General features: G+C 42.1%; 1 long non-coding RNA gene across 1 annotated transcript in view; it reads right to left on the bottom strand.

Moving 5' to 3' along the window:
* LOC144771566 (uncharacterized) overlaps nt 1-2,799 on the bottom strand; it is a 61,737-nt gene extending 58,938 nt beyond the window's left edge. The window contains exon 1 of the long non-coding RNA XR_013599357.1: nt 2,665-2,799. This is a non-coding gene — a long non-coding RNA (uncharacterized LOC144771566). The remainder of the gene's footprint in view (nt 1-2,664) is intronic.
* Between the last annotated feature and the right edge of the window lie 19,959 nt (nt 2,800-22,758).

The raw sequence follows: 22,758 nt of genomic DNA, 5'->3' as shown, positions 1-22,758 counted from the left end.
TTTCACTCTCATGCGCTATGAGTGCCTTTGATACTTCCAGTGACCTTTTTGATTTCAAGGGCTCTCTGAGCCAACTGCAACTTGAGCATCCACTCATCTTCTCATATTCCTCCTTTTACAAACAATGCCCCTTCAGTTCTGAGGGAGTAAAATCATGAACTGCTACCCACCTGGGACTGTGTTGGTGAGGAGGCTCTCTCTGCCAAATTGCAAGTCCAGTCCCCTATGTCTCTTGTACTGCTTTAGGCACTGGATATCAATTTTATGTTTTTCCAGTTCCCCTAGAATGATCTGAGCTTGAGGGGCCCCAAGTCGCTTTTATTAGAACTACCGGTAATCCTAAGGGTTGACAGCAAGACTGTGTCTCCATTTTCGTCAAACCATGCAAGGTTCCCAGATTTGCTTCCATTTGAAAATATAACAAGGTTCAAAACTACCAATCAAAAAAATAAAGAAAATAGAATTCTTGCAAGTACATTTTAAAAAAAACATTTTGCAGGTTTGAGGCAGAAATCTGGCAAGGAACATCAAGTTCCTGATATGCCAAAACAAATTTCTAACGTACAAAACAGTAGCCCTGAAACTAGCTATTTATTTATTGTTTCTGTAAAGTGTTAAGGTAGCAAGCATGCTATTTTACAGAACTAAACAGTGAGAAGGAATGGTTACAGGAAAAGTGATAAAAGTATTGCCTCAAAGGCATCATATTTGCAAGTGATTTTGGAGCAGTTCATAGTGAATGAAACCAATGACGTACTGGAACATATGTGTTTTCATGGTGTTGCTAAACCTTAGAAAGCCTGATTTTAGGCAGAGGAGCAATAGGTAGGAATTCCCAAAATACCTGTATGTTACTGAAAGGACAGAGAACCTGTTTTGTGTGGCTGAAGTAAGCTGCCTTGTCACCCACGAGTGTGCTGTCCAGTTCAAAATATAAGGAAGCACACATCCTTGTAGGTAATTGTGAACTGGACATATTTTAATTTGAGCTGTTTAGTTATGAACCTCTGGATTGTCATCAAAGTGGCAGATGTGGTATTTGTGCGCTATGGGCCACAGCTGTTGCAGAGAGTGAGATTTTGTACTCGAAATATTCACCACAAACTTGTCTGGGAGGCACCATAGATTCTTTACAGGTGTTCATTTTACAGATGACCACTGACGGAACAGGGGCGATTGTTTGATGCAAGAGCATCTGATGGAGGAATCCACATGGGACCTGCAGATGAGGGAAGAACATTCAAAGACATTTCCCAACTGTAAAGCTTGGCTGAACGAGGGTTCCAGAGTTGTACAATTTCTTTTCAAGTATGCGGTGGGGAATCCTAAGAGGATCGTCTTTAAAAAGAAGTCAATCTGGGATGCCAGTACCCATCAATAGGATTTCACTATTGAAAGTGTTCAGTCACAACCAGTCATGCATATAGATTTGGACAGGTTAAGCAATCTGTGATTAGTTGATAATCTGCAACGTCTTTGGGTAGTTCGATTTATATCTGGGAACTTTTTTGCCATACATGTGACAACCCTGTCAAAAATGTTGGGCCGGGCTATTGTGTAGTAATTGAAGATCTGCCACTATGATGAACCATTTTGGACCCTACAAATGTTACACTACCCATGTGGTGGGCGTCAAGGGGATAGAAATTAAACTAGTTTCACTTTGTGAAACTTATCAAACAAGCATAAGCAAACTTTTGTAGAGGATTTCCTGTGACAACATAGTATGTTGAAAGCCAACCTAGGAGTATTTCATGAATGGCTCTGTTTAAGGCAGCAAAATGTAAATGCTTCCACATGCAGGCTTAGTCCTGATACAATGTGCTGAGCAAGTCTTCTCTGGTTTTGATCGATGTACCTACAATAGCCAGCCACAGCTGAAAACCAGAATTGTAGGCCCTGCTGTTTAAATGGAGGAAAGACGTATTGTTTAAACAAAAGCCTGTGATAAGATGGGCATTTAAGTAGCCAGTACATGGGACTGGTCCTGTCACTTCTGGATGTGCAGTATATGACATTTATACTGGATGCCTGAAACCACTGCATGCCCATAGGTTGCTCTCCTCTCCCACCTGTTACATCATATAATGTTTTACTCTGGCTTCCTGTAACCAGTGCACTCCTAGGGGGCCACTCCTATGTTGCCAGAGTAATTACTATAAAGCATTTACAGTGGCTGTGTGTCACATGTGGAGGTTTGTGGGCAACTCCTAATAGGTTACGAATGGACTACAATATTGTGATCATGTCCTATGGATAGATGTATATCAGACTCCTGGCTAGTTCCTGTAGGGAAGGGAATCATAACAATGTACAGGTAAAGTGCATGCATTGTATCTCTTCCTCCTTTTCAGTCATAATAATAAGAGAATTACTTTGGTCGCTCGCCCTTGACACCAAAACACTTCGCAATCTGCTATTCAACACTTTTTCGATAAAGCACGCTACTGTTACTGTGCTTCACTTCGACTGATACAATGTTTCTAAACTCACTTTAAATTCATCTTCCGTAATCTAATGGACCTTGATGTTCCTGTATTAAAAAAGGTCATTATGACTAACATTTACTTCAAGGAAAACATATGTTCAGCATCACTGATGACTCAGTCTGCTTTTCACATCGCCGAATGCTCCAACAGAGAAATTTAGAGCGTGATGTCACACCTACTGGTCGCAGATACAGAATGATGTGTCTTCTCCTCAGACCAGGTTCTCTTCCCTTCTCCCTTCTTTTGATGCCCACCGTTAATTAATATTCGCTGCTTAAAATAAGCATGGAACCCGTGGAAAGACGGCCACTGCAGCGTGTGATCCAGAAAAAGCATGTGATTCGTGAGCACTTCATACTGCAGTAGAACGCGTGAGCTCTGCTTGACGCTGCCATGAAAACCCCCGTAAGGAAAAGGTGTTATTATAAAGGCCATTTTGGGAAGGGAGTATTTTTCAGTTTTAAATAAAAATAAAAACGTAACCAGTGGTATATACTTGCATAAGTACTTTTTCGATTATTTAGAAAAATGTTGAAGCCCACAAACTACTCTTAACATGCAAAAGCTCTAAAAAAATGCTACTTTGATGTTTAACCTATTACAATTCGACATTAACAATACCACTAAACGGAAAAGTGCAAACGTTTATTGTCGGTCAAAGTCATACCACCATTTAGCGATATGATAAATTCACGGTGAAATGTTGATGGCCTTGACAGAGGTCCTACAGCATCATTATTTAGCCGTTTAAAGATGGCCGTATTGTTTGTACATCACTGAAATGGCATAGATGTAAAAGAAGGACAAGTATCATGACTTAAAATCCAGTCCTCCATGAATACAATTGTTCAACTACATTTCCGCAAAAGCTTTTCCTTGTTCCAAGTTTTTTCTGGCATTTTCTTAGTCTCTTCAGAGCCACTGGAGCTCTTCCCCACGTGTAAATGCAGGCTGCGTTTACCGAGTCGACGCACCCACACTCGCCCTTCAGCTGCGTATGCTGCATGCCAGGTCCTTCTTCTATGTCGTTAGCTCTGTCACATGATGCCTATGATATAATGAGGCAGCATTGGTGAGAGAGAGGCACTGGGAGAGCCCCGGGCTACCAAAACACAAGGAGGGAAGGAGGGGGAGAGAGAGAGGATGGGAAATAGAAAGTACGCAACCTGCAGCCTGGAGCCCACACAGCCAGCCAAGAAGGGCAGCAGCCACAGCACCACCTTCCTACGCTTCCTCTCGCAGCACAGCAGCCAGCTAGATCCCAGGAGCAGAAGACATCACAGAGATCAGGACCACAGGCAATGCACCTGCCGGCGGACCGTCTGTTTTAAAACCCACTGCTAACAACATTCCTCATATGTATCTATTAATTTTGGGCGTGAACTATATAAGAACAAATTACACCTCGTCCATTTTTCATTTTTTCAAACTCATGGATGCAAAACGACGTCAAGGGAAAAAAACGAGACTTAAATGGAAGGCAGACAATGTGGTATGTATTTTGTAATCTGTATACCTTTATTTTTTTACAGTGTGCAATATCTTTAAGAGGCACAATACCAGGACAATCAGTTCAGTTCATGCTCCAACTATTGATAAAGTTGATTATTTGGATATGCATATAGTTCGTGGTTTATAAAGTTTTCAGGTAATTTACATATACCTCGAAGGGTATTCTTCAAATTAGATATTACTTAGATACGCGGATTACACAAATCAGTGAGCCACTGCATGTGTTGTGTCAGGGTCGGCAATTCTGACACGTGAAAGATGTCCCATCTCAGTAAGAGAGGAATCTTTGCACGAGGCATTCCATTCCCATCACCTGTTTATTTTCTGCACCCTATTTTGGAGGAATGTCACGTAACCTCACCATCGCAGTTTTAAAATGAGGGTAGCGTCGCCGCCTCTGAAGTCCCCTACAAAATACAGCTGCATCACAGCCTGCGTGCTAGTCGAGGTACCACATGCAATGTGTTGCAGTAATAACCCCGTTAGTCCAGGGCTTTTCCAATGACTAGGCGAATTCGACTAAATCATTGGTAGCAGTGGTTGATTTTTACTAATGTGCTGTTAAAACGCGATCTGTGTTGCGATTGCAATTTACAGTAGATATCTGTTCGCTATTTTTTTCTATACTGGCCACTACATGACGTTTCTAAAAGTAATGTTATTTACATAAATGAAAAGTCGGTATAAGGGGGATGGATAATGCAAATTAAAATAGTGTCGCTAGGAGGAAATATTTTGGTTCCGTGCCATAGGTCTCCGCTGACGGGATTGAGTTTTTTTTTCTCTTTCCCAATGTCTGCATTCCAATTCATGTTGCGCAGATGAAATTCAAAGTTGAGGTAAACACAGGGAGGGGGGGGGGGAGCTCAGGATCTACTGTTTACATCCTCGGCTCTTCCTCCTCCTCCTCCAGCCTGACAGGAGCCTCAAATCCTAGCCCCATCCCCCTGAAGTAGGAAGGGGAGGGTTTGACTCATGGAGCTTATATATGATATACTGACGACGTTTTCATAAGGGGGGCGTAATACTCGGCGTTGTGCGCTGACTAAAACGACTGAGTTTTCTACTGCGCAGCACCACAGCCAGCGCGTTAATCCAACAAGACTCTGCGTGCGCATTTTCATATCGCCTCTGTTTCTTTAGTAAGGTGGGTATTTTCCTAAATAGCAAGGGCACATAGCATAGGGTGTCAAGAAAGGTTCAACGCGACGCTTTCGGTCCTTAAAAGCGATTTGAACCACAGTAAATGGCTCTGCATCAGTTATGGTGCTCGAGTCGTGAACGGTGCATGTAGCATATTTGGCTTCCAATACCAGTGTAGCCAATTAGCCACGGGGACTTTGATCTCAGGCAAATTACTTCACTCAGAGCTAAGATTGTTTATTTTTAGAAGGTGGTCTTAAAGCCATGTGGCACGATACATAAAAAAAGATGTTTACATTTTAAATACTAATTTTAGCCGTTCCTCCATTAAAAATAAAAGCGCCTTTGTCAAAACATGGCACATAATTCCTATGCATTGGTTAGGAAGATGTACTTATATATTCAGCCATTACTAAAAAATACGCCCCTGGTCTCAGCTACTCAGCAACTACGATAACAAGGCCCACGGTGAATATGTCGTTTACCTATGCAAGTAGAGGAATGATGGAGCATAGGTTTTAGGTAACCTGTGGTGTTTTCTGTATGTTGTACACTGAAAATACCTCAAATAAAGACTTCAATGACAGCTCAAGAAAGAACCTGAGTTTTTTTGCCTCTTTATTTTGCCTATACTTGTTTTTGTGCAGTTTTATAAACACTTGCATTCGGGGTCATGTGATATCCGAACTCTTATATACGGATTTGATTTAAACACACGGGTGAGGTCAATGTCGCTTTGAAAAATAATTAAACGTATTTGTTGAAGTAGATAGTTGAAACCTTGGCGCAGTTGGATTACATAAATTAGTTTGGAGAGGGGGTAGATTTGGCGTTAGCGGCCTTTACGATGAAGAGCTGGCTCAGATGCACTGTAGGTTTCAGACAGCACTTGATGGTCCACTTTATTGACACGTCACCTGCTCTCCCTCTTCTTTTTCTTTAATTGGAAACAAATCTGGGACAAATGTGCTGATCTGCTAAAGTCACCGGACCATAAAAACATCCTCAGGAGCTATATAGCGTAAATGGTAGCTTGTGCTTGAGAAATAAAACGTGAATTTTCCCCGTGGGAAGAAAATGTTTTAGAACTGATCTCCAGAGGGGAAAACAAACAGACTGCTTTTTCGGATTTGAAGGGTCCTTATTATCTATAATCGTGACAGCAAAGCCAACCGTAACTGCTAAGTGCCCATACCCAGATATAGTAGTCGGGTATCTCCTGGATTTAACATATTTAATTAACTAACTTTGATCTTCTATATAGCGAGCACTGTAAACTTGCCTCACCAAGTTAAAATACAGATAACTACTCACTGAATGTTACCCGCATCGACCTTGAAGGGATGAAGAGCATGCTCTCCATATTCAAATGTGTACCTTGCAAACTACACATAGCTTCACCACTGAACTACTTTACCAACGTCGCCTGTTCACAAGCAGAACATGCGTTGCCTATTTTACTTCATTGACGGAATAGTTTGCACATCCATTGTTATGCACAGTTGAAAAGGGGACGTTTTCGTTTGCATCCTCCTGGTCCTTCATTGGTAATTGAGCGAGGGAAGGGAATGCGGTGAAAACGCAGTGTAGTTTAGTGGGTTAAAACTATTAAATTACTCGCCCCTTAAAAGAAATTGCATTTTGGATGTTCAGCAGGGCAAGATTACAATTACCCACTGTGCCATTTTAGTATTATTATTCACCCAAACCCATGCTACTCGTGTGTCGACCTCTTCATGCTGAAAGGCTGACATGGTCCTTTTGGGATGTGTAGCCCTACCTACAGTCACTGTATATAGTGGGCGCAGACAACTATTTCTTACTGCCTTCAAAGCATTTTGAGAGTGCGTGAAAACGAATGCTTTCTAGGCTGCCTATGAAGAAAAAAATAGAGAACGGTTCCCTCTAAAAGAGCAACGCGTTGGCAGCTATTCATAACGTTGCTGGGACAGGCTATGCCTTCCCAAGATGGGCTGGAAACTGCGGTTTGCTGCTGCCTGCGATGCTTACCAGCCCCCTGCAGGTGAACAGCATCTCCGGCATGTGTCGCAGCAAAAAATCCTCCCTTTGCATCGTGGCCCACGCTCCTTCGAGGACTGTTGGTGCTGTGCTCTAGAGAAAATAAATCTGGATTTGTTCCATGTTCATCTGTCTGATAACGGAAATGTTTTTTATTCAGATTGATGCTGCTTTCTTTTTTTCGATATAATTTACTTATGAAAGTTTTGAAAAAGCACAATGTGTGTTTCTGCGTTAAGGTAATGAATTAAAAATATCCTTCATTTTGTAATACCTTGAAACGAATAGGTGAACATACTTACTGGTTTCGTATTTGCAACATTTGGACTTTTAAGCAGATTTAAAAGTGAAGCTTGAATACATTTGCTGCAAAAGTCCAAAGGTTCTGTCAAAATAAGATTGTACGTTTTTTCTTTGCACTTCACTTAACTGATTTGGGTGCTTAAGAGTATGGACACCAACCAAATGGTCATAATCTTAACTACAAAGAACACAAGTGGGTAGGAGCCACATACATTGTTGCTTCCTTGTGGGAAGGAACTCATCTAAGATGACTGCAAAAAAGCCCAAAATGAGCATCTTGATTTAATTGCATTGGAATACTGAGAGAAACAAGTGGCGGTGTGCACTTTCTCCTGGCAGTGTCAGAGACTCTTTTTACTGTCTTGGGGTTGCAGACTCTCCAGAAGGGTTTCCCATGCATGTGCACCCAAAACCTTGGCCCCCGATTCCTGTGTGTTGGTATTTTCTGTCATCCACAAACACCAGTTTGCAAAGGGGTGGGAATTGCATGTTGGCTGGTAGTTGCCACATCCCTTAATTACAGGTACAGTAAATACATCTCCATTCTTTAAATAAATATCGGAAGGTGAAAACGGTCAGAATTTAAGAGGGGAAAAAACCTATGGGAGGTACCTTACCATGCAAATTTGCATCAATTTCCGAATGTTACTCCTAAAAAACTTGTAATAGGTGCTATTTATCATGCCCAATAAATAATTTAACCCATGGGATTGTTATTTATCTGGTGCATTAAAAAGTAAATGGACTCCAACAAACTCTGAATTTGGGCCTTAGTTTCACATTATTGCATGGATATGGGCCACTACCAGATTTCATGACATGGCTTAAAGCAGAGTCATTGAAGCAGAACAGCTCAAAGACCACAGTGTCTAACCCAATGATGCTGCCATGCTGTATTTACATGTCCAATGTGAGAACCTGCTCAGTGACCTCTCCGTATCTCTAGAGCAGTGGTCTTCAAACTTTTTTTTATGCTGCATCCCCCGCACCATCTAAATAAAAAAACTCATCACCCGCACACAATCTTTCTGTTAATTTGGCAATGCTTGAAAATGTCTAAGCTTATATTGCACTTAAGTTCTGTTATCCCTTTTATAAATGCAATCAAATACATGATTGCCAAACATACTATTTTGGTAACTAGATCTTCCTAAAGTATAAAAGTATCCACAGTGGGATTAGCTGAAAAATGCAGGGGAAGGTCTGAGGAGTATTTGTCGTCCCTTCCTATTTGACACCTATTCCCAGCCATGATATAAATGACAAAATATGTTAGTGATGGCCCATTACACAGCGGCTTACTGGCACTCATTTTTTTCACTTAAAACAAACACTGATCATCAGCATGATGCCTTTCTTGCCTCCCCCCTCCCCTTTGAAGACCTCCAGACTTGAGATTGTCATTTTCCTTCTGAAGCCAACAGTGCCTCCACCTTATGACGTTTTCTGGATGAGAATGCTTCTAAAGAGTCCGTTTGATTAGACCTCTCCAAAAAGTATCTAAATATTTAACCATTGTCACACTTTACTCCTAGCCCAGCCAACGCATAGGAGTAAATCCACTTCCGGAAAGGAATTTCAGGAACAAAGGCACAGATGAAATAAAAGAGAATAGGGTGGGGGGTGATGAAAAGGGGCGTGTTTCAAGGAACAAGATGAGCCCAACGAGCTTCAAAAACCTAAACACTTCAAATCACACCCCCTCTAGATGACAGCTCGTGCCACAGACACACTGGACTTTCAAGAAGAGCAGATGGGCAAGAGTCCCTTGCCAGGGCACCAATGGTCACAATGTTTCTTTATGAATTTGCTTTCACCAGCCAAGACGAATCCACAGTAAGGACCTATTAAAAAAAAAAAGTAAAGTTGCTTACATTCGTGTACCGAGTCATGGTGAGCCATGTGCCATATTATGTTAAGAGTGCTAAGAGTCCAGGAAAAAACGATGAGCGTCCAAACAAGACTAATGTTCTCGTTCCATGACTTGGTTCCTCCTTGAATGTTAGCAATATAACTTGAAACTGGTGAGAGTAAAAAAAATTCAACATAAAACTTGAACATTGCAGAAACCCAAAGGTAAATAATTTAGTGAGAAAGGGCCCTCAGAAACTACAGTTTTGTGAGCTGAGGAAGCGCCCCATGAATAAGTTACATGATTGTATCTGCACAAAGCCTTTTTTCAGTATTTGATCTGACGTATATTGAAATCGGTCTTGTCGAGAAAAACAGTTGACAAGTTACGTAACAGTGTATGCGTGAAGTGCACCACACACACGCATTGTTAATCTTACATAACTTGTTTAGTTACAGTCCATCCGGAAGTGTTACATAACCTTACAGGTCAGTAAAAAGTAAACCTACAGTTTGCATGCAATACGTGTGCAGTTCAGCTTCATGGTGTCTAAATCCGCAGTTGGTAAACCTGAATGTCTTGAGGCAGCATCGGCATTTGTTATCAACTTGGATTTTTCTGGAGAAAACGACGGTGGCGGCCTCCCTCGTTTTTTGGGCCCTGCGCCTTTGGGAGGTGACCGTGGGGACGGTTGGTTTGCCTTTGACGTGCAGCGCTCGCACGGAATGTGTCGTGCTCTGCGGTGCTCAGGGACCCGCCTGCTGCTGGTGTGGCGCACTCCGCGCCCCAGCTGGCTCGAATAACAAAGTGCGTCACACCAGCTGGAGGAAAAGGGCGAGGAGCGCGGGAACAACCCCTCCTACTTTCAGTGGGAATGCGTCACAGGCGGCGAGCACCAGGCTACGCCCACCTTTCGGACAGATCAAAAACAAAGTGCGTCACATCGGGTGCAGGGGTGGGAAACGCCCCGTTTCCGCAGTAACAGAGGGAGGTGCAAAATACGCCGCGTTTACCTCCTAAGTGGCAGCTTTAGAAGGCATCTAGCGTTCGTACAGCCACATAGCACAAAGTGCGTCACGAGCGCCTTCCAGTAGAATCTGCGAGGCGGTCTCCTTTTCCGTGGACAGGACGAGAGGACGAAGTACGTCACGACCTTTCTAGAACGGTTGGCGGCTTTAGGAACCGCCCCTTTCATAGACGCAGAAAGAGGCGAGGCTTGCAGAAAATACGTTGTGCTGATTTGTCGTGGCTTTAGTAATGCATTTGTTCTAGCTTTGAATTAGCTATTTTTCATATTTAAGTTTAAACATGAGGGAAGTCATATTTTAATAACGATTACAACTATTTAGAATGTATATATTTTGAGCAGACCTTTTAATGGGCATGTACTGAACACCTGCGGTTCTTTAATTTGAAAGGGAGCGTCAGCGTACCTGCACTTTTCAGCACTGCTGCAGTACATTTAACCCCTTCAGTGCTAATGACAAGGGTAACTCGTCATGGAGTTTCCATTGATTTCAATGGAAATTACATGGGAATGTTGGGCATGGCTTAGCATCCAAGTGGAGAGTACCTGCACTTCTCAGGAGCAAGTAAGTGCTCTGAATAGAGAGTACAAGCACTTCTACATTTCCATTGAAAGCACTGATTTTCAGGAATATGGGAGTGAAGATTAAGTATGGATTGGCTGGCTGTTCATTCAATTTTAGGAAGCGGCCTCTGCGAATTCCTGTGGCAAAACCATAGCTCTTGAGTGACCCACATTTTACCTAGTTTCTGTGTTGGGGAATGTATGTCATTTTATTATTTAATTATCAATTTCTCAGAGATTTGAGAAGGCAGTTATTTAACAACCACAAAAATCTGTTTGTTAGTGGTTTTGAGATTATACCTTTACCCATGAGAATCCTATTGTGGTGAGTTGAGACTCAAGTTATTAATCTGAGAGATTGTTTTATACTTTGATTTTTGGGCTATGGTTTCCATTCCATGTTGAGTATGGTAACCAGGGAAGCTACAAGTCAGTGAGCCATGCACAAATATAGGTAGATTGTTGAGGCACAGCATTGCTGATTGCTCTGTGTGTAAGGAAATTAGGTTGATTTGCTGACATTGTCTTGTGTATGGGTGTGTGGGACTGTTGCGTGTTGGTGTTGTGATAATATGATGATTAATGGAATGGTGGGATCTATGGGTTGGGACACGCCTGGCTATTTATCACATTGGATGGAGCCCAAACAGAGCTATAAGGAAGTGGTTGTAACCCCAGGGTCTAACATAAAATAACATTTCTCCTACCTTAGTGGCTCCAGAATCTTCTGAAGCTGCTGCAACAGGGATTTATGTAATGTGGTGTTTTCTTGCTGTTTGCTTTTGGAGGACTGTTAAGTCAAAGTCAATATTTTACAGGTAAACCTCAACGAAGCATGTAAACGTGTACAGTGAGCGTAAAAATTACACATAAAGCACAGTTATCAGATTTTGGTGTTTGCTTTTGTATCAAATAGTGAAATGAAGGGCTTGCCACTAATGTTCACCAGCTTATTCCTTTATACAACAATGTCAGAATTATTTATGAGTAACCTTGTAGGAAGCTGCATATTGGTACCTGTGCATTTCCTATACCCTCTTTCTCAATCCAGATCTTTCATATTAACCATGGGACAGTAAATACAAATTTCCGGTCTGGATACAGGAGCTTGATGCGCACTGTAAGAAACTGGATTACTATTTGGGGTGGGTAACTACCCACATCAGAGAATAATCACAACCTGTATCACAGTATACCCTCAAAGTTACTCAATACAAGCTAAGCCCCTGGTAGCTATGGCACAGAGCAGAAAAGCTTAACTTAAAGCAAAGTGTAAAGTATTTATGCAGTACCAAAACAGTAATAAAGTCAAAATACAAAACAATAAAAATCCCAAACCAAATTAGAAATAAAGATTACTATTTAATAAACAAAATTGTGCCATGATCACAAAAATATTATGATGGGAACCGGAAATATGACTTTTTAAAAGTTTCAGTAGAAATAACGCAGACAAGCACAAATCACCAGTGTTATCCAATGGTCGCTGTAGTCCAAGACCGAGGTGCAGTTTGCAGCTGACCCTGATAGAATACGGTACGGATACACCAACCAAGGTAAAGTCCCAATCCACCACAATAGTGCATGTCTTAACCGCCCCCTTTACCGCCCTGGCAGAACCTGGCAGGTAGGAACTTGGAGAATCAAAGCATGTTGGGCAGAGGCCAACTGCAAGGTCCGGTCTGGGTCCTGTTGCCACAGGTCAGCTGGGTACTTCCAGAAAATTGCAGCTTGTTGTTTCCCTGTAGCCACACACTTGACTGACCATTGGAGTCCACTTCTTTGTTCTGGGCACAAGAGGGGTTTGGTCCATATTTCAGGGCTCCTCTCCGGTCACAGACAGATTTAGTACATTTCTGATCTCCCGTAGGTCTATAAAGTATTCTGAAGTGGGTCCCTGAGGGTGCCACATTGAAAATTTGCACTAGCTGGACCGTGGGGTGACTTTTGGGCATGCCCTAACCAATATGATAAAAGTTCCCGGGGACAGAACTATCCACTTTTTCACGAGTTTCATTTTGCCTTACTTCAAACCGGCCCAGATTGGCATTTGTCAGGTCATTTTCAAGATGGGAAAAGTCTTAGGATGCACTAACCTTAGTCTCTGGGGGTGCATATGGGAAGTGTACTATGGCAATCACAGTGTCCTACCACATCTAGCACTAAAATCCAGGTTGAGGCAAGCACTGTACCCACAACAAACCCAGAGACCAAAATGTCAGATCAACTTGTTGTTTGTTCTTGGGAGGCATTTCTTACAATTTTCACACATACTGAAGAGTGAGCAGAGGCTGAGATCTGGCAGAGGCTTACGCTAATTAGCCATGTGGCAGTTCAGGCAAGTAAAGGGTAATTGTCTAAATGTTACTTTTCCTTAAAATGTATTAAAAATTCAACGTCACAATTGAATTGGAATTTTAATAACTATTAAAATAGTGAATTCATTATTTTTCTAGCTTTTCCCTTTCCTGAGATACATTATTCATATTTTAATGTGTTCTTAGGTGTTTTGCTCAGTACAGTTAGGCTTGCTACAGGGAAAATAGCTTTTGGAGCCTTGTCATTATAGGGATATGGTAATATAATTTTTTGTATATTCCACTGTTAAAAATCATGCACCCTACCTTGTGGGCTATAAGTCCCAAATAAGTGTAAATTACTAATATTTCAAAGGGAGGTTTAATACCTGTTAAAATGGTCTATTTTTTTGTCTTCAGTGCACGTTTTGTACTATTACAGGCAGGCTACAGTGGAAGGCCTATAACCATGTTTGCACTACCACTATAGTGGATTGCACAATAGGTGCTGTAGTCCACTAGTGGCATTTAACTTTCAGGCCCTGGGTACCCTTTGTAGGGACTAGGGCCTTATAGGCAAGTTAACTATACCACTTAGGATTATGCCAATTCAACCATGTTTAAAGGAGGGAGCACAGGCACTGTAATACGGGTTAGAAGGGGTAATGTACACAGACTTCTAAGGTCAGGAAAAATATAGAGTCCAGCAAAAGGCAAAACATCCTGGGTAACCACACAGCTTAAAAAGCAGATTTCCTACATGCATGTGGTTGTTTTTGGGGTCGTCGTTTGTAAAATCTGATGCAATATATGGCGCAATATTGTTGGAAGGATTAGGTCCACCAGGGAAATGCTAATAAGAGTTGAAGTGTATGCAGAATGGACCTGTACAAAGGCAAAAGTATTTTATCTCTTAGGATGACAGGATGTTTTTATACCAGATGGGTTCCTCACAGGCATATCCTGCACAGGAGTAAGGAATTGTATACACTTCTGGACACAGTCCTACCATGGTGCTGGGTGGAAAAGGGTAGAGTGCAGCTTGTTATGTGCTTCAATGTAGAAGCATTCACTTTAAAATAAAGGTGCAACTGGTGTAACGTTTGGCTGTTCTCTGCTCTGATTAAGTGCATTGTAGTCTTTCAGTTTCAGGGTAAAGAGGTGAGCCTGTGAAATCCAAAGATTTATGGATGCTGAAATTACAGGTAAGAGTACACATTCCTTTTGTCCATTAAACTTAGTGGTTTATTGTGTACGTCCCTGAAGGGAAATACAGAGAAAACATTCAGAAACAGATTCTTCTGGTTCTTCTTTGCCTTCTGCACCTTAAACTGTTAAAGAGGCATGAAAGTGTTCTTATCTACCTTTATAATGAGAAACGTGTTAGAGTAATTAATTTTGCGTGCTATGGCAAGTACCAGGTAGAAGTATGGGAAGGAACCGCTTGCACTGAAGCTTTCTACATCCCATACCTTTGGGGATGCAAATCCTGAGAGAGGAAGGTAAAGAGAATCTGCACACTTTGAAGAGTTTAGGAATTACATTTGTGAAGTGTTGTTTCTTGTGCTAACCTGAATTTTTGGAACTATGGAATAACCTCCAACCTCAACATAAAACATATCCACTGGATGTAACCAGCGCAATAAAAGGAACAACTGAGTATGCCTTCTTATTAGTGCGTCTTTGATATACATTTTAAAAGTAAAAGGACATGGATAAGGTGTATGTAGCTAATTGGTTAAGGTCCATGTTTCGCCCCTTAATCAATAAAAAGATTGATGATATGATTGACAGGCCACATAGGTTGTTTATCCTTGAGCCTGGAAGGCAGATTAAATATATCCACAGAATAAGTATTACTTTATCCTCCGGTGTGACACAAAGGCTCAGAATTACATGCTCACAGTCACTCTGCCTTCTACGTTACTTGAGAAAAGAACTGTGCTCCTACTCCGGTTAGCAAGGTCTCCAATTTTAGGGCTCTGTATCAGGCTCTTGGGACAGATAAGTCATTTACCAGCCCTTTGGAGCAGGTGGTTATCAAGTGGAATGACTGTTAGATCATGCCTTTGACACAGGTAAGGCCCCTGAATTGGTAGCGGTGTTCTTGATAAAAGCATGAAGACAACTATAACATAGGCAATGACACCTTGATCCTGGTAAACGTTCTGCAGCTTTAAGAATACAGTTTCAGAAGTGGCTGATGATGTGTGTCTGCTTACATGTATGTAGTATTTGCATATTGTGAACTTCGCTTGAAAGCTGGTAAAGAAAGTCTAAAAAAAATCTTTAAAGCAGGAAGCACTCCTCTATATTTTACTCACAAAAACACATATTTAGTTTGTCAAGAGTGCTCTCATTTCGTCTATGGCTAAAGAAACTACAGAACAAAATAAAATAAATCAAAAGAGGACACCTAGCACTTAATTGACGTGCCAAGTTCTAGTCTGCTTGCTCTTCATCCCAGAAAATATCACACCTGTCTGCGCTGCCCTGAACTAGATCATCTACAGGTTTTCTAGGCAGAGTGGCAGGCATCTGCTTCAGACATCTTAGTGATCAATGTAGTTCATAGGAGTCGCAGGTCTGACCTCTTGTTTTCTCCGCACTCCTAAGACTCCAATCTAATAAAGACCCTATGGTCACAAGCAAAGGAACAGCCACTAGGTCTGAAAGAAGGCCTTATTAAATTGCTGGAAATAAAAACAAGTATTCTCGTTGGATGAGGAAATAAGATCAGGGAGTCTCCTCACTTGTCTCTCTAGTCTCCAAGGTGTCAAGCATTCGTTTCCAGTTGTTGTCAACTTCAGACGGGTGAATCAGTTTATTAAGTTAATTAGTTAAGGTGATAATGCTAATCTACTTGGTTGTGGAAGAGGCTTCATGACAAAAGTACATTTGATTATCACTTAATTCCACAGTCCAATCGTCCTCCAGCAATCGATGCTTCTGTAGTTTTCAGTCTTAAAACCTCCAGTCTCAGCTGACACCCCCATTCAGATTAAAGTCAGCACAAAAGGCTGTTCATGAAAACATCAGCTCTTTTGCCGACCTGGCTGCGTATGAGGTGATGGGCATCCTGCCCTTGAGTAGATGATTACCTTCTGCATGCAGCTGTTAGGTTTGATTAGCGCAGGGATTAAAGGTTTGGCAATGTCTCAAATAACTCAGTTCCTCAGGCTCATTTGTCTCCGTTTCAGTGCCATATGTCCATTGGGGTTTGATTAAGGACAGATAGGGTATTCCTGCCAGGGGAAAGGAGGGTAAAGCTCAATAAGGAGTTTCCACATCTCAGAGCACTGGTCTACAGCGTGTCAGTGGTTTAGACCACATCGTCGTCCTGGTACCCTTTCATTGAATTATTTGCTCTCTCATCTGCACTCTTGGTGCTATCCTGGTTCACAGGACTTAAAAATCATGACCCCAGCAACATCAGATCCTCTAGCCAGGCTCAACTGAAGGATGTTGCTGAATCTCTATTGTCTTTTATTGATTATAACCCCACTGCCAGTAAACTTAGTACAAGTGGCAATGTAGGGACCATGGAAGTCCAGGGGAGACGGATAAGTACGGGCCAAAGTTTGTCACTGAATCGGAATGCAAAGGTTATGAGTGCTTTTGTGGGGCAAATGCTTCACTTCACAATCTCCAAAATAACAACACAGTCTCTACGACTTGGGGTGGGGTTATGGACCAGGTAATTAGACTTGGTAGGTCAGGTGGGATCTTGGGCAGGGGTCATTCTCCTGAATCTCTCAGCATCAGACTGGTGGGAAAGAGGGTGGACAATAACCAGGCAGCCCAGTATATCAGTTATGTTTTTTTTTTATAAACCTGGGAATATCTAACTGCACCAAAATGGTGTAACTTGATATGCATCTATTTGGGTACTCCAGGTCATTTCTGTCAATGGCCAGTCACTGAAATATCTGCTTCCACTATCAGAAGCCTAAATCTGGACAGTAATTGTGCTCCCCATTGCTTGGCTGTTGTATTCTTTACTCAAGTTCACCATGACAGCACAACTTCTAAGGTCAAGGTAGTGCAGTCATAAATTGTCTAAGTTGTCATTTGCTGGCTAGGCATGAACTGCTTTTACCTTGGAAATCTTATGCTGTTGCCTCATTATAGATAATTACCGACAGTCCCTTCCTAGGCAAGTTTGTTTCCGTGCCCAGGAACCCGATACGTATTTGTGATCTTGTCCTAACTTTTGTTATGATGTGCTATATGAACAAACCCATTTAGACTAACCAGAAAACACTTCAGGTCTCGCAAGGTGTATGGAAAACGATGCATAGATTCCACTACAATACAAAATAGTGGTCAGCAAGGGTACCAGAACATGGGATCCCCCGATTATCAGTCTGGAGGTTAAAAAGTTGGGATCCTGTTTCAAAGGGTTGGATAGGTAGTTGGCCATACTCATCCAGTAGACTGGAAGTCCCCTCGTGTAAAATTGTATGAGTGGCATTGGAGATTACTCCAGAGATATTGTGCTCGTACGGATTTCCTTCACTGATATGCCTTTCAGGAGGTGTTGCAGTTCATGCATGATGATTTTGCTCTTGGTCTCTCAGTGGCAACTTTGCAGCAGAAGTGGGTAGCCATTGAGACATTCAGGAAACCGTTCAGGGTGCTGACGTCAAAGGAGTTTTTGGCTTATTTGTAATCTTTGCTTTTATTTTATAGTAGTGAAATCATTCCCCTCCGTGCAATATTCTCTTTTACATAATTCTTTTAAGCATCTATTTTCCAGTGATGTAATGTTTTTAACTACAAAACCCTTTTCCTTGCTGGCAATTATCTCATCAAAGTAGAACAGAAGAGTTGTGGACATTTTTTTACAAATACTATTATTGAATGTCTTGAGACTTTGTATGAATCCTGCATTTGAGTCCAGAGTATATCTCAGGAGGTGATCTTGCCTACAAGTCTTTACCGATGCCTGCTTTGGACGAAGGACAGTTGTTGATTGTTTATAAAGTGGTAGATCATTTCGAAGTTCAAAACTTTTTGTGACTTTTGGGGCTTGTGAAACAAGGTAGGAAGGTCTGTAAACACTACAAAGAAGGGGCACCCTCATCACATAAAGGCAGGTAGACGGGGAAAAGTAAGAAACAAGGCAAAGGGGAATTACCTGCTCGAAATATTCAAAGTGTAGGCCTCCGGGAGGTCCTAATATATTTATACTGAACTTTGAACCACACATGAGAATCTCACAGTAAAATTACAAAGTTCTAAAGATTTGATTAAATAAGACAACAGTTTTTTTTAAAGACATAATAGAATCATTGCATTAAATGTAAATCATTTGATATAGCAATTATACATAAAAAAGACTCAATCACATCCTCACAACAGCCCACATGCCAGTTAACACTTTCATACCAACACACATACAATATTAATCACAATCAACACACAACTCCACAAAAATATCACAGCCAATGGGTGATTTGGAGATAATAGTTGGAGCAAAATCCCAGATCACTCAGATGATCCCCAGATGTAGAAAACGCCAATGCGCGTTTCGGTGTATAGCCCCAGCCGGGGCTACACCTTCATCAGGGCGGGAGTATACAAAGGCATGGTGGGGGAGGATGTCATTGTCAAACTTGGGTGGCAACCCAATTATTCAGGGGCAGATGCTGGCGTCAACCGGTACAGTCCGGATAAGAAAAGGCTTCCGTTTTAACTCGATACTTTAAATTAGGCACGGAGAATTTTTAGGGTCCGATCCAGTGAGGTTCCACGTCATAGTAGGTCCGCAACAGCCGGGCGAACTCGGTAACAAATTCCCACGGTTAGATTATATAATCACAGTACACTGCGGATATCAGTGGTTATTCAGGGGAATCACGAACTTCTGCACATAGACCGACATGACAAATCCGCGCCGGGTCCCAAACAGGTCGCCAATCAAGGTCTGTAAACGTCCTCTACAGAGTAGCAGTGTGTCGTATTGGTGGAAAATTGTAGGCCAGCAACATGTGAACCATCCAATGTGGTTGTATGGTTTTATTGGTTTTAGTCCAATGAATGGGAATAGTCGCCATTTTAGGTTCGAGTCCTGTAGACTTACTCCTGGTCTCCCTTGTTTACACCAAGGCTACCCTGTATCCACAAATGTTTCATTATCCTCATAAAGAAGGTACTGGGCGAAGAAGAGTGATGCAGAGGTAATGCATGTATTACTTAATGGTAATCTTCACTACTCACAGCACAGTCCTTCTCACAAACTCCTTACACACTGCACTCACAACCATGGGTCAGTCGGTCCTTATTAATACTGGAATAGGGGATCCCTTGTGTCGTGCTGTGCTGCGGACCATTTTGCTGGGCTGCTCTGTGTGCCTTCAGGAGCTGTGACTCGTGCTTTTGACTCCACAACTCGCGGTACCCGCTTCGCGGGTCCCGCATCGAGGAGGAGGTCTTGGTGGAAACAGTGAAAATCACCGGGGTGTTCAGGGGCAGTGCAGGGCTGCGAGCAAGAGCGCGGGGACTCCATTGCCCAGGAGTCCCTGCTTCGGCCAATCGGAAACACCTGGCCCGCTCTCCCTGCTAGCCCCGCCCCCCGAGTGGTCCAAACCCAATAATATCCATTCCAACTACTGCTGCGCGGTAGCGTCCTGGGAGAAGCCCGGGACAAGGGCGGGTCGTCTGTGGCCGTCAGGGGCTGCAGGTGGCTGGGCTGGGCCACCCCTCTGACATTTGTACTATCGTTCTGGTTTTAGTCCCCTTGCTGGGAATACATGCCTGTAAGTTACGCCACATATGTACTCTAATCCTTTTGTGCTACTGATCAGGTTACCACATATTGGTCTTTATATCTTATAGGCTCGATTAATCTCAGCTCATTGTTTATTTCTAACTGTACCATAGACCAAAGATGACTACACCTGTCTCGAACTCTTTACCGTCCAGTGTAGGGCTGTCCATACTTGGGCCGCTAGACAAATATTTCGCCAGAGCCACGAAAGAGATAGATAGGGAGATCTTGTTAGCAGAGAAACGGGCAGAGCGCCGCTTCTCTATAGAACTTCTTAAAAAACAGATACCAATTACCCCACAGAAGACTGCAATGAGTATATCACCATGTAACACAACGTCTGCCAACGTAGACGCCGAGCTGTTTAGCACGGAAAACATCCCATTAATATTTCAAGACATCCCATCAGTGCCAGACGACATGGAAGACATTATAGACTCTAATACTATGGAGTCAACTGCCACATCAACTTTCTTAATAGACCTAAATACACCACTACCTTTAGATGTGGTTCTTTCTCCTAATAGAAATACACCTTCTCCTGTGTTTAAACCCGTAGCTGCGGCAGTTGTGACGTTAGACTCTCAACCGCCCATAGAAGTCAGTGTAGTACACGATAAATTAACTACTAAGGAGAATACAGGAGTATCCCGCTCCCCACCTAAAAAGAGAAGGAGAAAGGGTGGGGTTAGTAAAGGGAATATAACTTCACGTGAGGCATCACATGATATAGACCCAACATCTAAGCCACCTAAGGTAGTAGGGAAGGAAGTTCTAATGGGGCTACCAACTGCAAGTCCCAAATCTTTGACTAATAAAGGGCTTTTGGAGGCATTTGAACGCCTTTTAACCCCTTCGACGCTGATGACGAGCTGGGCTCGTCATGAGGTAGCCTCCTGCTACGCTGATGACGAGCCCAGCTCGTCACGTAACATGCGAATGAGTAAATCTCAGCGTACGGGCGGAATTCCGCCCGCACGCATGCGGTTAAAATCTCTCATACTTCCGCTCACCGAGAGAGTTAAAAGGCTTGGGGAAAAATTGGATCTTATCTTGACAGACCCCAACTCGATTAAAAACCCCAACCCAATTAAACAAAGCAAAGTTCGCCCCAAAAACAAACATCATACTCGTAATCCATCTAGGCAACAAATTGATCCCTCTATATCCAAAAACATGCCTGCTGACATAAATTCCACCAAATCACCAGGCATGAAAGTAATAGGCAAAGACAAGACTCAAACAGGTGCTTCGAAAGTTGCCCCTACTAGAAATGACCCTCCAATGAAGATAAGTCATATGCCCAGAGTAAAATCTAACTTAAGAAATATAGTAGACTTGCCCCCGGATTCAACCAATTATGTCATTATTTTAACAGGTGTTCCGGTTGTGCCAGCGGGAAAGGTAGAAACTAACATCAGTCTCAAAAATAAAGTTATCCACTGGCTGTGTAATAATAGACCGCTCCCATCACATCTAAACGGAGATATAGTAACAGTGAGACGGTGTAATTGGGTGGGCCTACGTCCTAAAGATATTGAAGGGGATGTGGTAATAGTAAATTTTAGGGACCACAGAGTAGTTACATATATTAGTGACTGGTTTCCAGGGAGAAGTGAGGGGGGAGTATCATCGAGAAATTTGAGCTACTTTTATCCGGAAGCCCTGATGATGCCCCCAAATAACCCTCCAACTCTGTGTAACTTCGATGCTCCCCATCGACCAAAACAAATTCCGAACTTCATCGTCCCTAGATACCACAATAAAAATTGTACCCCTTTTTTCCCACCCAAACGCTCAAACAGGTACTTTATCCCGTTTGATAATAATTATCACCCCACAAATCCAAACGAGTACTGGAACATCCCTCTACACAATTATTTCATCCCCTGTCTGGTCTAGATGCAAACGAATGACTTTTTTCATCTATTCCCTATGAGGGAACTGCCTGTGAGAACTCGTTAACTCGCCACACTCTAGTCGAGGCAGTTAATCCTGTACCAGGGATGGTTTATCCAGTAAACACGGGTGTTGAAATGACAAGTGAAATGACAAGAGATGTTTGCATACTAATTGTACATTTTTATAACAATATCCCTGTACAAGATATACCAGTGGTTCTTAAAACCATGAACATGAAACTTAATAGCATAAACAATAGCTCCCATAAACAGTTTATTGTCATATGGGGTGGTGATTTTAATTGTTCCCTATGCGAAAGATCAGGAACAGGAAACTGTGGGCTAACACTAGATAGGGATACCACCCCTACACATTTTGAGCACACATTAACGGGGAATGCTCTAAATGAGATCATGTTTAATAACGATCTAGGGTTTTCAAATGAATTATGTAACTCTGAGACCCCTTTCTCTCCAACTTTTAATGGTAGAGGTTTATTGTCTACAATTGATTTTATACTTATCTCTTCGTGTTATAGGGAATGTATTGATAGCTATAAAGTCTTAAAATCTCCTCTAAGAGATCACTTCCCTATTAGGATTGAACTATTGGACCCACAATTAATAGTGCACAATAGAGCTGTGGTTTCCTCTGAAAACTTAGAAATAACCAGGCAAAATGGATATGCTCTAAAATGGACTAGGGTGGTCCCCGAGGAGTTTCTTAGTAACCTAGTTAACGCTTGCAGCACAAATTATGGTGTTTGCTTAGACTTGGCATCTAATGACTCAGACATCATAGATAATTTTAAAGAAATAACTGTCTGTATAAAGAGGAATCTATGGGTAAATGTCAAGGAACAGAAGATCCAAAGGAAA

The sequence above is a fragment of the Lissotriton helveticus genome, chromosome 1_1, assembly GCF_964261635.1.
Source record: "Lissotriton helveticus chromosome 1_1, aLisHel1.1, whole genome shotgun sequence".
Taxonomy (NCBI): domain Eukaryota; kingdom Metazoa; phylum Chordata; class Amphibia; order Caudata; family Salamandridae; genus Lissotriton; species Lissotriton helveticus.
This window is presented reverse-complemented; position numbering and strand designations above follow the sequence as displayed.